This window comes from Lytechinus variegatus, chromosome 13 (assembly GCF_018143015.1).
Source record: "Lytechinus variegatus isolate NC3 chromosome 13, Lvar_3.0, whole genome shotgun sequence".
In the NCBI taxonomy this organism is placed as follows: Eukaryota; Metazoa; Echinodermata; class Echinoidea; order Temnopleuroida; family Toxopneustidae; genus Lytechinus; species Lytechinus variegatus.
Genome location: NC_054752.1, coordinates 10,114,867 through 10,132,684, shown reverse-complemented (window position 1 = coordinate 10,132,684; position 17,818 = coordinate 10,114,867). Strand labels below are relative to the sequence as shown.

Genomic DNA, 17,818 nt, shown 5'->3' with positions numbered 1-17,818 from the left:
GTAGCTCTGCGACTAAAGACTCACTTGTGAGGTTTGTTATTCACTAATCGAACAGAACCCCACCTTATAAACTCTGAGGTAGTCTACACTGAGGCATACTACTCTGGGATACAACGTAGGCTACATCTTAACTTTCATTTCGTTTGACTGGAGTAGTAACCATCCCTCTGGACCCTTTTTTGGAAATACCGGTGTAATACTACTTCTGTTGCTGTTTTTATTAGTTCGGAGGAACACGTCAACAAATGAATTGCGAAGATGATGTTCACTTGTTGCAGGTAAAGCTGTTGTTTGTTGGAAGTCTTCTTATTAAAATGCAATGCCAATGGAATGTGCATTGTTGTGGTGACTGATACACTTATTTTCTCCCTCCTCAGTCACTATTTTACCTGCTCTTTAACGGTGACTGTCTGTCATTCACTCTATACAGTAGGTCCTATATGTTTGGTTTATTGATTTCATATCCAGGTCTCTTTTACCTAAATTTATATGCAAATAGTAGGCCTATCCTACAGTATTGTATCTTCTTTGGAAGTGTGAATGAAAATTGTTTGTTTTTTTGATAGTTAAGTCGAACTCTCCGGGGAGGGGCGTAGGCTAATAGGCTTGTCAAACTTGTTTGGAGAGCGAAGGTGAAAGTGACCTATTTGGGAAATTATATAAAGTGGGTTTTTGGATCCCCCTCCCCATTCTAAAATCCTGTATAGACTGCCCTTGATTATATTATGATCATATCATAATACATGGCCCCTGACGTACTGTAGAGTTTCCTAAACAATAGAGTAGTCATTGACCAGTGGCAGATGTAAACATATAAACCAAAATGTCACATTTGTTTGCATCGTTAGTCGTTACATAACTTCTCTGACATTAGCAACTGTTTTCAAGGTTTTATTACAGATTAGTTCTTTTGTGTGCAAAGTATCTGAAATTCTGTTTATTTTCAGAAAGATGTCAGAAAAGTCCTTCTGGAGTTGTGTCTATATCAAGACATCCCAATAGACCAAGCTACTCCCAGGAGTCAGGAGACCATTCACTAACAAAAGGGTCGCTAGACTGAGTCTAATAATAGGGTATTTTTATAAAAGGGATTTGCAGAGAAAATGAGAGGCTGTTCTCACTACGTTCCTAAAACTAGTTTACTGGAAACTAGTTAAGTGGAAACTAGTTTAACGCATAGTGAGAATGGTCAAATCGGTCTTGGAAGCGATCTTTCAAACCAGTTTGGAAAACCACCTCGCGGTGTAGTTTTCAAGATCGCTTTGCCTCGTTAAACTGGTTTTAGCGTAAGTGAGGACAAAACCGTTCTTCGGGAAGCGATCTTCGCACATTTTGAGCGCACTACTCCACACGACAGGTGTAGAATGCCTATGCTGTGGTTTCGAATTTCGCGCGAAACGTGTCACCCCACTGAGAGCGTTTCCATAGCAACAAGAGCGCTTTACATGAAGTGATTTTGAAAACTACTATCGTGTTATCAAGTGGGAAAGCTAGCAAAGCGATCTTCCAAACTGGTTTCCTGAATCGGTTTCCAATAAACTAGTTTTAGAAAGCGTAATGAGAACGGCTTCTTAGTCACAATGGGCTGTTTTGGTAGATTATACAGCTGATTGGGAAGGGGGATGGGTCTGGGAGCTCCCCCTAGGATCTCAGCTATTGATTATATTGTACTTGGAATAATTTACAAAATTACTTGTTAATAATTATGTCAAAAATTGTATACATTTATGTAATTCAATTGATTATGCTAAATATGAAATGAGACCTTCTGTTTTGAGTAATATACTAATTTGGGTCAAGATTCACTTTGAAGAGCTCTGTCTTAGCAAATTTACCATGAATGAATTACAATATTATTGAAATCAATTTTCTTTGTATTATATAGGCATTATTTCATATGATTTTTTATTCTGGTCTTTTGTTTTAAAGGTTGAATGAATTTTTTTCGCTTTGCGCTCAGATACCCTTTTCATAAACCTATCCTCCAATTAGCCGCCTAAGAGTAATGCGTATAATTCAATAAAAATTGCGTTCATAAACTCCGAAAATAAGCCGCATTATTTTTACGAGCGCCCGTCCTGAAAAAGGCGGATAATCGCCATGACAACTGGACACGCCCCCTCTGATGCGGTTGTGTTGGAAAAGGGTGACCTTGTGACCGCACCATGGCAATTATCCGCATTATTTGGAAATGCGTTCATAATCTCAAAATCTTGTCCCGATGCTGCTATTATGCGGATAATAGCAGCATCAGAGTAATGCGGACAACTCTTGTCCTCCTCCAATTTTACGACCAAATTATGCTGCTATTAGCCGCCTAATTCATTTTAATGGGGTTTATGAAAGGGGTAAGAGTCAGCCTGCAGTGAATTATTCTTTATTAGTATTTCCAAGCAATTTAGTCTGAAAACATTCATATTGATATTCTACACAAAATTATCACTGTACATCCTCTTTCCTTTCAGAGCTGCCCCTCTCTCTCTCTTTCACTTTTTGACTCATTCTCTCCCCTCCCTCCCCTATCTTTCTTCTTACCCCCCCCTTGCTGATCATCCCCGCCCCTCCCTCCCTCTCTCCATCTCTTTCTCTTTTCCTTTTCTATTGTCTCAACAGAGGACCTCTCTGTGTTGAGTCAATTCTGAAATATTCACCTTTCGCGCACACATGACTGACTCTTATGAATAGAATCAAGGCTCTATGAACAATGGAAATAGGTAGAGGAGATATCAGATTGATCAAGCCAGCCTCTCTAGACAGCATGCCACAGAACAAACATATATAGGCCGCTGCCCAATCTATATACCATTCTCCCCGAACCCATTATATTCCGCATGCTCACAAGTGGGGCGTGTATGTTTTGATAGCGCTCTACCAACATTATACCTTTCTGTTATCACTTCTTCAAACATCAAAGCCTTAGGAAAGACCAGGGAATGAATTATGATCCATTCCAGTCATAAGTAGGGAGGATTTATTCCTGTCAATTTTCATATTTCTTTTCGACGACGCGACCCGAATCGGACATTGTAATTGGATTATTATAGACAGAGATGCGTGTTTATTAATCGACAGCCATGTCATTTATGTGGTGAGTACATGTGTATATGTTTTATTTACAGTTTGTGGATTGTGAGCAAACATTAATCTTCAGATAATTTTTCCTTGCCTACATGCCCCTCTCATCCTAATGGAGCTCAATTTGGGGAATACTGTATAAGCTTATGAAACTGCACGGCAGGAATTCAATAATTATGAATTATGAGAATATTTTCTTTTATCCGATGATGGTGGACTGTAATAATTATATTATATTAGATGGTTCGGAATGGAATACCCAAAATATTACAAGAGTCTGGGAAAATATTCCACAAATCGGAGATGAGTGGAACATTGGCCCTATCGAGTGGAATATTCTGGTATTTCATGAAATAAAGCCATCCTTATCATCTATCTTTATATCCCTCCCCCCCCAAAAAAAAAAATAGGAGAAATTTGATTTAACAAGTCATATCACTTATCACATTATTATGGCATCATCACTTCATAATCAATTTTGGTCATTGACATGCGACTTTCAGGTAATTCGTCATGAAGACATGAAACATAAGTGTGATCTCTGCTGCGCATGGCATTGCTTTCATTGTTGTACGCGTTGTATATTTCATGCATTCGCGCACGCACACTAGACTGTTGAATATGGTCTCGTCCTCAACAGCAAATTTGTCAGATTTTGGTCTTATTTAGGGATACGCTCTGATATTGCATGGGCAATTGATGCTGACCAAAACACACGTTTTTAATGTACATCGCTGTTAAAACACTCTGTATGATAATCTATTTTCCTTCATTGAAGTCTTACTCTTAGAACTGCTTTTATAAGGGGGGCAGCAGGGGATACCAATTAAAGTACATGTATGAGGCTATATACCAGTCTTTTTTATTTTATTTTATTGAATCTATAACCTTTTTTGGAGGGGGGGTGGAAGGGGGCATATTTTCAGAAGATAAATAAATAAATAAATAAATGTACCATGACTCAGAATGATATACCATTATGTTTTGAATAGAAGTTCACTGTAGCCTGGATGCCCTGTTACACACTTGAAAAAAGGAATTCTCCTCGTCTCCTTGTGGAATAGTTTATTGTTGTGGTTCAAACATGAATAGTTTCTTTTCACTTCCCGGACAAAAATTGTATGCTTTTGTTGTGTATTACCTTCGATAATTGCCACTTTGCGAATTGACTTGATGATTGCAATATTTTTTGCAATTCTAATGTGATTTTCCATAAAAATATGCCGTTATTGAGCAGGGGGTCAAAGCCAAGGTCAGTGATTCTGTCAGTTTGTGAATTCGCAGATGATACATCATATTGTAAATATTTTAATTTTCATGAAAGTTATGTTGTTTTTGAGAATGGTCATTGATCATGTGATTGATGAAATAATAATAATGGACCGTCACTCATGGAATTTTTCTGGAAAATGAAATGAGTTTGTGAATGAAGCATGATACTTGGGCCGTGTTTATGCTTCCACTTTTCAGGCCAGAATCAGCGTTTCCAAACATGATTAGTCCAAAACATGGTCGCGTCCATGCTTACTTTCATTTAAACGCTGTGTCAAAACGCCGATCGTAAACTCACAAAAAGGTGCGTTTGTAAACGTCGTTTGACCAGAATCAGGCTTTCTGGGGAAGTATAAACAGAACCACGATCGTAAACGTGTTTAAATGACGTCATTTGGTACATGCTTCTGGTGAGATGAAAACCCGTGGGCAAATACAGTCGCATTGCTCATGTTATCTCCACGTAATAACAACACTCGGAAAAAAACTTTCGAAAAAGGGCGCGCCCAATTCGACCTCGCTTTCCTGCTCAATGAAAATTACGATGCGAAGCCAGCTGGAGATCGTGATTTTGCCTCTGAAAAGTTAAGCATAAACGATACTCCCAGAACCACGTTTACGATCAGCGTTTTGAATCGACGTTTGAAAACGCTGATTCTGTCCTCGCAATGGAAGCATAAACACACCCTTTGATACCTTTATCAGGGTGCTACATAAGCACTTGCCCGATTGCCTTTGGCAAGTAAAAGTTAGAGTTGGGCAAGTGTTTTGAAGATAAGACCAAACCTACTTGCCCGATTCGGGCAAGCAAAATTCTCACAGAAAAATGACCAAAATGGAGGTCGATGATATGATATGGACTCTAATTTTGGTCATGGCAGGCAAGATAAAATCAATTTGGAAAAATAAATGCAATAACATGGTACCGTTAGATCAGTTCATGTCAAAAATTTAGAAAAAGGTCAATGGTTTATAAAACCGCAAAACTTTCTTTTGAAGAGATAAAAAAAATTCAAGGATATTTTGGGGCGAGTGAAATAGATTTTGGCCAAGTATACTCCAACTATTTAAAAATCTACTTGCCCAGCTGGGCAGGTGCTTCTAAAAAGTTATTTAGCATCCTGCATTATGTCATTAGAATTATAGAAATAGAAATGCAAGACTGATTCATATTCAGAATCTTGCCTGCATACATGTATATTAAACGATGTGTAGGTTTGTACCTGCCAGGATTGGGCTTAATTAATTTCTTCAATTACAATTACAATTACGTAATTGAAGAAATTTTCAATTATAATTACTTTTCAATTAAATTGCATTTTTTCAATTACAATTACCAATTACTTTTTTCAATTTCAATATCTTTCTAGAAAAGTCATAACTGAAACCAAGTTTTATTCTGTATATATTAGTTACCACATACATGTATTTCTACATAATTTTCAGTTACAGAGAAACTGAAAAGGTGAAGGTTAAAGAGCATGGAATTTGCCCGTTACTGTCTTTGAGGCTGAAGCAGATGACATGAAAAAGGTCATGAAATTAGATAATAATTAAGTAAGTTTATTGTATAGTAAATGAATGTAATTAAAAGTAATTGACAGTAATTGAAGTCAATTACATTTAAAAATTTTAATTACAATTAGTTTCCCATTCAAAACTTTAATTACAATTAATAAAAAAATGTAATTAATTAAGTAATTGGTCAATTTCCTTGTAATCGAGCCAAACCCTGGTACCTACTGTACTTATAACTAATATTTGATCACTTGATTCGACCTTAGTATAGTTTACATTGCTTTTGGAAAGAAAACTTCCTTGCCCATCTCCCAACCAGGCTACTAGAATTTATTGTTTCTCTTTTTAATAGGTTTGTGGTAAAAAAAATGATCCTGTATGATTCTTTTGCCAGGGGGGGGGGGGCACTTCCATTGGCAAATGCATGGATACCATGCATGACCATGGGGTTTCAAAAAGCACCCTAAACAAGTATTTCCATGTTCTGAAAATGCACCTTTAACAAGTATTGGCATGTAAAACCCTCCCTTAACAAGTAATGGAAACAAAACGGTACCCCTTGACAAGTATTCCCTGAATTGACCCCCTAAACAAGTACAACGATATCTTAATGTCACGGACGTCAACTTTACCTTTACTTTTAGTACCACCCCACTCAACCTCACTCAAATTGGACCCTAAATGTTGCATTCTTTTTATACCCTCGGAAACTGGACTGTAAACACATAGTTCTCCGAGCAAAATATAATATACCTTTTATCATTATTTCAGTGCTTTTGACACCCTTATGTTGTTATGTACATGTACGTAACATACCCTTTCTTGAAAAAGAGATCCTTTTTACATGTTTTTTTTTTGGTCATGCATGGTATCCACTCATCAGTGGAAGTGGCCCCCTGGGTCTTTTGCACCCTAAATGACACAATTGTACAAACCTCTTGGGACATAATCATGGGTACTTGTAGAAAAAGTTGGAATTTAAATACCAAGTGATATTGAGAAAATTAGATCCCAATCAAATTACACGGGGATGCAATCAAGGTAGAAGTACATCGTAGGCAAATAAGAAAATGGTAGGAAATGTAGTTCATACAGGTAAAAGTAGAATATTAATCACTTTGAGATAGGATCATGGAGATCATTATCTTATAGACTTTGATAGGCTCTTAGCAACTAATGTGTTTTAGTGACGCCAATCTGTACTTTGAGTCAATTTGTATTAAATACATTAGGAAAATAAATTTCCATTTTGGCCAGAAAATAATTTCTTGTTTATAATTGCTATGTTTATGTGTAACAAAAGTTGAGACATGAATACACTGTACTTAGTTTATGCACTGTTTGAAGAAAAAAAATTGTTAGCTTAGTCATGAATTTGATATAGGAAATACTTCTGATATGCAATTATGAAAAATAGTTCAGATATTTCAGATAATTTGGTCTGAATTCTTTTTATTGAATGAACAACTTGTTGTCAAATTTGTATATTTTCTTCTTTGATGGAATTCTTTTTTATATTACATAACATATGAGGCAGCTGCTCATTTATTATGATGTCATATAAATTTAGGATTGTTTTAACTTTCTTAATCTTAATTGGATTTTCCTCAAAACTTCACCAATATTTGTTGTTTTTTCTGGTATTTTTCAACAAACTTTTTGTCCGGGAAAACTTCCTCTTTGATATTTGTTTTTTTTTTCTTATAATGATAAAACTGCTTTAAAAATCCAGAAGTAACTTTATGTACATGTATTCTGGAAGTAGTGTAAATACAGTCACCGTGAATAGAATGAATAGAACAGATTTCAGATTAAGAGTAGGTGAGTATGTGAAGTGCTGTGGCATGGTTTATAATTCTTACCAAGCTTTCGGCAGCAGTATGTAGATTTGAAGCTCAAATACTAGTGAGCAACCACTAGTAAGTAGGGGAGAACACATTGAATTGAAATCCCTTCTTTATTTGGTCTTTTGTATTTGAAGACCAGTCGTTATTGTTCCTGTCTCGTTTGCATTCTCTATTGTTCAGTCCAGCTCTTTTCCTATATACAAGTCAATAGAACTCTGTACTCCTCCCGAGCTGCTGTATATATACACAGGCCCGGCATTGTTCTGGGGGAGGTGTATTCTTTCGGGGTTTTAGACTGATCTCTTGATCGGAGTGGGCAGGGCAATAGTTTTCACTATCGACTGGCTCTCCACCGAGTTGTTTACTACGGATATATATAAACTTGTGAATTTCTGCTTGTGATGTTGGCAGAGTGCAGGAACATTCTTGAGTGTTGTTTTTCACCTTCAGCGAAATTGGTTGGATAGGGTTTCCAAGGCACTACTACGCAGTATCCCTGCCAGAAGGTTTCTTGATCTTGGTTTATATTTTGAACTAGCTCATGGCGCTTGGAAGCATGGGTGACATTCTAGACCGGGGTGTCCATTACAGGAGTTGTTAAGACAGGGGAAAGTTCAAGATTGGGCTTGATGATTGCCTGTGTTGGGTGCGGACCTCCTGCAGAGTGTATTGGGTTGTAGTGCAGCATGTTAGGAGTGACTGAGAATTACAAACATTTTTAGATACCATGGAGTGCTGTTTTCCAAGGTCAGTATATTTGGGTATTTGGTTATAATACCTGTGCCCTGTAATGTAAAGCTTAGTGATTGATTATAGCGCTGATATTGTAATTATGATTGATTGCATTGATCATTGTGCATGATCAATTGTTGAAATCATCACTACGATCAATCTTTTGGTGTTATATTAGGGGCCTGGTGTTTTGTTTTTACATTATTGCTTTTAACTTTTGGTATGCGTATGACATTCAACTTCCATGTATGTATACCTGCAGGCCTATCTGGTGCTGATTACAAACTTTGGCTCATTATCAAGTTTATTTATGTTTGTTTTGAGAAATTAACCAGCTCCACGTGACTCTTTATGAAGCTAGACTGATGGCTTGTCTGAGATATAACTAATTTTCTTCTCCCAGGCTTAAACATACTTGGGAGCGAATTTCCCAGAAGTATATCTGATCAAATTTGGCTATAAACACACAATGTAGTTTGCATCTAGAGGCTTGTTTACAATAAAGAGATCCAATCTTCAAAGATGGGAATAAAGATTATTGAGAATTTGATTTGCACCCTAACAGGTAAAGTTGCACATATCATATGCAACATTATGAAACAAGGAATCCTACTACATAACTATATTGAGAGCTTAGTCTTGAGGACTCCATGATGATGTTTTTTTAATATTTTGACATATATTTCTTCATCATTTCTTCATCATGATGAAGAAATATACATCAAAATATAAAAAAAAACATCATGGAGTCCTCAAGACTAGAGCCTACTTATTCTATACTACTAGCTATAGAAACTTCTCAGTGAGGATTAATAATGTCTGACCTCTTAAAAGGATAGGCCTAATGTATATCATACCCTTTTCATAAACCTATCCTCCAATTAGCCGCCTAAGAGTAATGCGGATAATTCAATAAAAATTGCGTTCATAAACTCCGAAAATAAGCCGCATTATTTTTACGAGCGCCCGTCCTGAAAAAGGCGGATAATCGCCATGACAACTGGACACGCCCCCTCCGATGCGGTTGTGTTGGAAAAGGGTGACCTTGTGACCGCACCATGGCAATTATCCGCATTATTTGGAAATGCGTTCATAAACTCAAAATCTTGTCCCGATGCTGCTATTATGCGGATAATAGCAGCATCAGAGTAATGCGGATAACTCTTGTCCTCCTCCAATTTTACGACCAAATTATGCTGCTATTAGCCGCCTAATTCATTTTAATGGGGTTTATGAAAGGGGTTTATGAAAGGTGTATCAGTTGGATACATGTAGGCCTATATATCAATGTGGTTCAAACCAATATTGAATAGAGTGGCCATGCCTCAATTCATCTTCTTTATTGAAAGGAATTGTTTGCAATAAGTTTCATATTGTGATTAAAGGCACATTGTGTTAAATCTTATTCAAGGATTAAGGAATTAGGATTATAAGGAGAAGATGTCCTCCACATGAATAGAAACAGTTGTTAGTTCAGTTGTTTGTAACCAAAGCATATAGAATTCTATACCATTCTATTCATTGTTTACAACATGTTATAAGACATGTACATGTAGGTCAAGTGATATTGATCAAACCTTGAACTTCAGGGGCGGATCCAGGACTTTCCAAATGGGGGGGTGCACATTTTTTCCGAGGATGAATTTGACAAGCCCTCCCCCCAAAAAAAGAAAAGGTATTGAATAAAAAACTAATGAAATTTCGTCCTCCCAAAATTTTGACAAGCAAAAAAAAAGGTCTTCACTTTCAAAAGGGGGGGAGGGGCACACTTTTGTTTTTATGCCATTTTTACATGACAAATTTTAATTTTGCTTCTCAAAGGGGGGGGGGGCACTGGCCAGCTGTGCCCTCCCCGGACTACACATTGCATCACATTGTTTCTCTTCTGATCAGTATTGAGTCTATGTCAAAAGAGCACTTTATCACTGTTAAAGCTAATAACATCTAGTTGTTAAACCTAGAAAAAATGGGTGTATATAGGCCTGTAGCTTTTGATAGACTTTAGTACTTGATATAGGCCTACTGGTCTCGTATCATTTGGACCTTTGACCAAGAATTATACTGAGGTATGTAGCCTTCTAACTATCTAGGTACATAAATTGTATCTGAAAGATAAGACTTTTGGACATCACATGTACATGCAAGTATTTTGATCAGGGGGGTTGAAATAGTAGATAGTAGTAGAGTATATACATCTGTCCTATATATATATATATATATATATATATATATATATAAAAGAACCATAATATTATTATTATATGATATAATGTTATGAGTTATGGTAACTCTGACATTTTGATACTTCTTCTTCTTTCTTTTTTCCCTATATCTTTAAAATAAATTGTATCCCTTTTTGGGGTGGGGTCACTTGAAGAATAATTGGAGAAGCGCTCCCCCCCCCCTTCCCTTGACACCTGCCTTTGTGTAATTCATTTTGCTTGGACCATAACAAAGTTGTACTTTAGTCATAAGTTATGCAGGAATTTTTCAAACCAAATACTATTAAAGTAATTAAAAGTTATAAGGTTATCTGTTTATGGCAGGTGACTTTGCTATTCATACAGAATACAGGTCATCCTATAGGTATTAAAATTGGAAATGATCCAATTGACATTAATGACGAGTGAATGTCACTGTGTAGAACTAGACATACTCCACCTGTATGTAAATGTTTGCATAGTCATTTCACATGCCAAAAAAAGTTATTCAAATGCATGTGATGATTAGCAATGATTTTTTTCCTCGAAATTTACACTTCAAAGCTGTCATCGTACAATGTATAGTTACGCAAATTAAGTGAAAATTGAGGCTCAAATATCTTCAGTCAATTTTCATTCATCATTGTCTTGTTTTTACATTCATTTCAAAACCTTGACATTTCTGAATGTTATTTCAGATACACTGTATACTTGTAGAGGTGACTCAACTAGCCTCCACATTGTCTCAGAAGTTTTGTTAAAATCTTATTAATCAATTCAATACATCATTTATTTCCAATTCATTGAAAATACAAGTCGATATCATGATCATATACAAACAAAGAGACAATAAAAATTAAAACATATCATTGAAATATAAATAAAAATAGGCGAAAGTGATAAAGTATTTTTGCCAAATCATTGAAACAATATAAAAACAAGATGAAAGATAAATGAATGGGGAAACAGGAGTGTACTAAAAAGCCAGGAGAAGGCCTTGTTAAAATGCACACACCCAAAGTACAGTGAGTCGGCAAGCCCTGAAAAAGTAGCTTCTTTTATCCAAGTGATATTCATGACTATAGGGTTTTTGCATAGTTAATGAGCTTGGTGCGAACCAAAACACCTCTTTTTATTCTGCCATTGCTGCTCTAAATATTAACCAAATTTCATGTTTTTGGTATCTTTGTAAAGAAGAAGAATCATTCTTTCAGGTCATGTGTTTGGAATTCTTTAAAAAATGTTGTAGTATAGGGAAAACTTTTGATATAAAAAATGAAACAAAATGATTTTTTCATGCAACAAATGTTGTTGTTTTCACACTTGATTTCTGTTTGAGTACAAATGATTTTCAGATCATAATAAAGCTGAAGATCTACGCTTTAATATGATATAATTTGTATAAGAAGATGTATCTTAGATGGGTCAGCAGCCAGCTTTTCATAGGCCAAGTACATTTAGCAGCTCAAAAACAAAGATACTGCACTCTGATTGGTCACAGAGACCACACACCCAGGCAAATTCCAATGTTCCCCACACTGGGCCTCTGCAAGGTCACACTCACCATGTGGTAATCTCTTCAAATAACCCGCGCCTGTTGTTGTGAAAACATTATTCAGCCAATCAGAACTCTGGATTTTATGTTACTCAGAAATTTTAGAAATCTTGTCTTGCATCTTGATGGAAAAAGCTGGCTGCTGACCCATCTAAAAGATGCCACATATCAAGAGTGACATTGTAAGAAAGTATAGAGTTTGAGCTTTTTGATGATATAAATAATGTTGGTACCTAAAACACAAAATGTTGCACAATTTGCAAGTGAAAACAGAGGAAGAAATTTCTGTTTGATGCATCTTTTCTCGTAAAAAAATCACTTATTTATCAAAATATTTTATTCCAAAAAAATAACCTTTATGAAAGAGTAACATTTACTCTTCCCAATGGTACAAAAATAATCAATTTTACTCCAGGAGAAAGTGGTTAAATTCTTTGAGAAAGAAAGTCTCACAATTCACGAGATTTTGCAGGGACATGAATTCAGCCACGAGAGGACTTGGATAAATCTGGCCCATTTGCTCATTAACACAGGGGCTTGCCGACTGACTGAAGTAAATTGATTCTTAAAATAATTGTAATATGGATTATTTAAAGATTCTGAAAAAATAAATTAGTCCTACATGTAAGTGACTTGTTGTTTTTCTGTGTCTCTTTTGAAAAGAATCACTAATTGTGAATGTTTTATCTAGACAAAAAATAATAATATAGGGTATTTATATTGCGCACATACCCACTTTGTTAGGTGCTCAAGGCGCTAGGCTAAGCTAGGCGTTCACAGCGCGCCCAGCTTCTTGAGGAATTACTTCCTACCGGTACCCATTTACTTCACCTGGGTTGAGTGCAACACATTGTGGAGCAGTTTCTTGCTGAAGGAAATTACGCAATGGCTGGGATTCGAACCCTCTGTTTCAAAGTCCGGAGACTAATCCACTGGGCCACAACGCTCCACATTACCTGATGAAATTGATGTCTATTGATACTGTATTTTTGCCAATTGGATGTTCTTGTAAATGTTGTGCTGTTTAGCTTGTGAATGCAAATTGATTTTAAATAAAACCATTTCTTTGTGGTCAATTTGCACCTGGGTCCTGGGTAGAGAGTGGCAGAGTGTGGATTAACGCCTTGCCAAAGGACACTAGGCCGTGGTGAGATTTGAACACACGACCCTCTGATGACAAGGCGAGAATCAGAACTGCTATGCCACCATGCTTCCACAATGAAAAGGGCCCGTATTCTGATAGCAGGTTTAACTTAAACTCAGGTTTAAAGTTATGGTTGAAGTATGGAAAGCCAAAAGTATCAACATTTTTATTAAGTTGTGTGTTTCTTATGTTTACTGTGCTCTTTCCTGATTCATCAATGATGAAGACAATCATCTGTTTATTCTTCCTAGACAATTATGAATGCCTTGAGAGCCAAATGAGCTGAACTATGATATCTCTACTGTTATTGATTTACGTAACAATTGGCTATCCATACTTAAACCACAACTTTCAACCTGAGTTTATTAAAGTTAAACCCGACTTCAACATACGAGCCTAGTAGTTTAAGATGAGTAGAGTAATATCCCTAAGGATCATATTTTTACAAAGCCCCCATCCAGCAATGGATCAACTACCCAATATAACAAAGCCGCCCATCATCCTTTTCTAAGAATACTCCTGATCGGTTAAACCATTTCCATTTTCGTTTCTTTCAGGTCCAAGAAGTCTTTTAAGACACACGGTATCCCTGAGCCTGCTAGTCATACCAAACCATCGTCCATTACCAGAGCCCCGCCCAGCAATGGATCTACCACCCAGTCCAACGGAGCCCCACCCTCCCCGTCTAACAGCCATACATCGTCCGGTAGCGGAGGGGACGTACCCCGGACTGCGGGGCAGAGAACACTTGAGATAATCTTGCCAGCCGGTAACTCGGTCACAGCAACAGTCGATGCAAAGTAAGTTTAAACCATTAACTTTTGTAGGTAACTTTAAAAATGATTAGATTTCAGAAGAATACCATATATCATGAATAGCATTTTGTGTAAAAGAAACCATCTCTAAGCTTGCAATAAAATCGGGTTTGAGAGTAAATGGGAGGGGGATATGCTTTTATTATTTTCTCTAAAAACATTTCTCTCGAATTGAGTGGAAGAAAAATTTCTGGATACATCTATGACTTATGATCGCTTAATTAAAAAAAATACTCAAAGCAACTTTTTCAGACGTAAAAACATGAGAGTTAAAGGATGCAAATGCTGAAAAATCAAATTTTCATAAAGAATCAATCACTTAAAATTGATGTGTATTCAGTCATTGCACACAATGTTGTAAGATTTTCTGAGAATAATAGTTCTCCATTGTAATTCACACCACTGAGCCTTTATCAAGTCTTTAGATGGGCTAATCTTCAAACATTTCTTCCGATTGTGTGTAGATTACAAATGATGGACCTACTAGTGATGATAGCAGCCAAGAACAAGCTGAACCCGACAGGTCATGTGATCATCTCAGCCGCCGCAGACAGAACAGATATCTCATTGGTAAGGATTTGACCTTTGACCCCCAGGTGATCCCTTGGCCCGGGCACAGCTGGTAGTGATGAAACACTCAGAAACATATCCAGGGATGTAGATGAATGTTTGTAGATCTGTGGTTGAGGTCTGGGGTTTCTGAGGTTTACTGAAACAAACTAGTGAGTGATTTTCACTGAAAAATGTTATAAGCTACTGGAAATACTTTCGTCTGATTGGCTAAGAGCAACTTAGCCGTAAAAAAAAAATCACAATTTTTTTTCTGGAATCCGCCCCCCCCCCCCTTATTCTTGTGTAGTAAATAGAAATGATTCAATGGCTCTTTAGGCTTCAAACTCAGACCACTTTCTTGAGATGAAAGTTTTCAATTTAGTAATAAAAATCACTAAATATTTCTTTCTTGGAAACCCCACCCCCCCCCCCCCAGTTCTCTTTTGGTGTGTAGTAAAAAGAAATGATTCAATGGCTCTTCAGGCTTCAAACTCAGACCACTTTCTTGAGATTAAAGTTTTCAATTTAGTAATAAAAATCACTAAATATTTCTTTCTTGGAAACCCCACCCCCCCCCCCCCCCAGTTCTCTTTAGGTGTGTAGTAAAAAGAAATGATTCAATGGCTCTTTAGGCTTCAAACTCAGACCACTTTCTTGAGATTAAAGTTTTCAATTTAGTAATAAAAATCACTAAATATTTGTTTCTTGGAAATCCTCCTCCCCCAAGTTCTCTTTTGGTGTGTAATAAGTTGATTCAGTGGCTCAAGTTTAAAGCTTAAAACTGAGACCATTTTTAAGATGAAGTTCCCAATTTTAAGATGTAGTTCCCAATGAATAAATATAACTAAATATTTGTTTTTTTAAAATCTCCCCCCTCCTCTTTAGGCGTCAAACTCAGACCACTTTTCTCAAGATGAAAGTTCCCAATTAATTAAAATCAACTTAAATAATATTTGTTTCATGGAAATTCCCCCCCCCCCCGATTTACTTTTGGTGTGTAGTAAATATAAATGATTCAATGGCTCTTTAGGCTTCGAATTCAGACCGCTTTGCTCAAGATGAAAGATCCCAATAAATATAAATATCACTGAATATTTATTTCTTGGAAATCTCCCCCCCCCCCGTTCTCTTTCGGTGTGCAGTAAATAGAAAATGATTCAATGGCTATTTAGGCTTCAAACTCACACCGCCATTCTGTTTCTTGGGAATCCCTGAAAAACCTGTCATTCCATTTCAAACTTGACCTAAAATGGATATTCCATTTGGTCTTAAAAATCATACACAGCATAAACATTAATTCCATTTTTGTCTCGCCCACCAGAGGTGAAGGCAAGACATAGGGATCCAAATGTCGTCCGGCGTCTGTCCGGCTTCCGTCCGTCACAAACCTAATGACACATAACTCCACAACCATAAGTTGCTTTTCAACCAAACTTGGATGGTAGATGAACTTGGGGGACCTTCATGTTATGCTGCACTCGGAGGTCACATGGTAAGGTCAAAGGTCATTTTCAGGTCAACGTTAAAGTTTACATGCAAGACTCTCTTATTATGACACCTAACTCCGCAACGTAAGTCTCTTTTCAACCAAACTTGGATGGTAGATGGACTTGGGGGACCTGCATGTTATGCTGCAGTCGGAGGTCACATGGTAAGGTCAAAGGTCAATTACAGGTCAACGTTAAAGTTTACATGCAAGACTCTATTATGACACCTAACTCTTCAACCGTAAGTTGCTTTTCAACCAAACTTGGATGGAAGATGGACTTAGGGGACCTGCATTTTATGCTGCACTCGGAGGTCACATGATAAGGTCAAAGGTCATTTTCAGGTCAACATTAAAGTTTACATGCAAGACTCTTATGACACCTAACTCTGCAACCATAAGTCACTTTTCAACGAAACTTGGATGGTAGATGGACTTGGGGGACCTGCATGTTAGGCTGCAGTCGGAGGTCACATTGTAAGGTCAAAGGATATTTTCAGGTTAAACATTAAAGTTTACATGCAAGACTTTCTTATGACACCTAACTTCGCAACCGTAAGTCACTTTTCAACCAAACTTGGAAGGTAGATGGACTTGGGGGACCTGCATATTATGCTGCAGTCGGAGGTCACATGGTAAGGTCAAAGGTCATTTTCAGCTCAACATTAAAGTTTACGAGCAAGGCTCTTATGACAAGTGTTATCATCCCAGTCATTTCACAATGAAGTTTCGATACAATTCTGTTGCGCGCCCTCGCAAATCAAGATATTTCTGGTTATTTATACAAGTGGGTGAGACACAAAATTGCTCTTGCCTTGTTTGAAAAGGTAATTGAATGAATTTTCACATGAAAAGTAAATAACCAAAACAGATTTTCCATTTTGATTTACCAGTAAATGGAAAATCATTGTCCTTATTGCTTGTCACTTAAAGAAAGATGGGTATAATGTGAATATGTGTTGTATTTTTATTCAGTTCAAAGCAAGCCAGCGGATCGGTGAACTCGATACAACCAAACTTCAAATAGTTCCTAAATTAAGCAGAGGAGAGATCATGTCCATCCGAACGTCAGATAAAATGAAAGCTGCACAATTTGAGGTAAGGACGATGAATAAATATTATTTTTTAAGGTGATTTGTTGATCAAAGAGTAAATTGAGCGGGAATAGGCAGGAATGCCTTAGTGCAAATATGCATACAAATGGCCTACCTACATAGGCCCATATTTTGAGAAAGAGAAAATAAGAGGGAGAAAAAAGTTCTTCTTCCTCTCGGGTCACTACACAAGTCCTGTACAGTGGAGGGTACAAGATCTGGATTTTTGGTTAAAAGACTCATTTGCCTGTATTCTGAACTCAGGTTTAACTTAGACCATGGTCGAACTCTGCTAAAATTATGGGAAGCCAAACATGTCAAAATTTGTTCACGTTGTAATATGTTTCCTATTTTTACTGTGCATTTTCCTGATTCTTTATGATGGTGAAGGCAATTTTCTTTTCATCCTTCCTAAACTGTTAAGAATGATTTGTTAGTCAAATGAGCTTTATATACTATGAACCTCTACTGTACTGTTAAAGATTTATGTCACAATTGGCTTTCCATAGTTAAACCACAACTTTGGA

The 17,818-nt window shown here is 36.9% G+C and overlaps 1 pseudogene; it reads left to right on the top strand.

Moving 5' to 3' along the window:
- Positions 1–17,818, top strand: part of LOC121426248 — a 71,796-nt pseudogene that overhangs the window by 18,673 nt on the left and 35,305 nt on the right.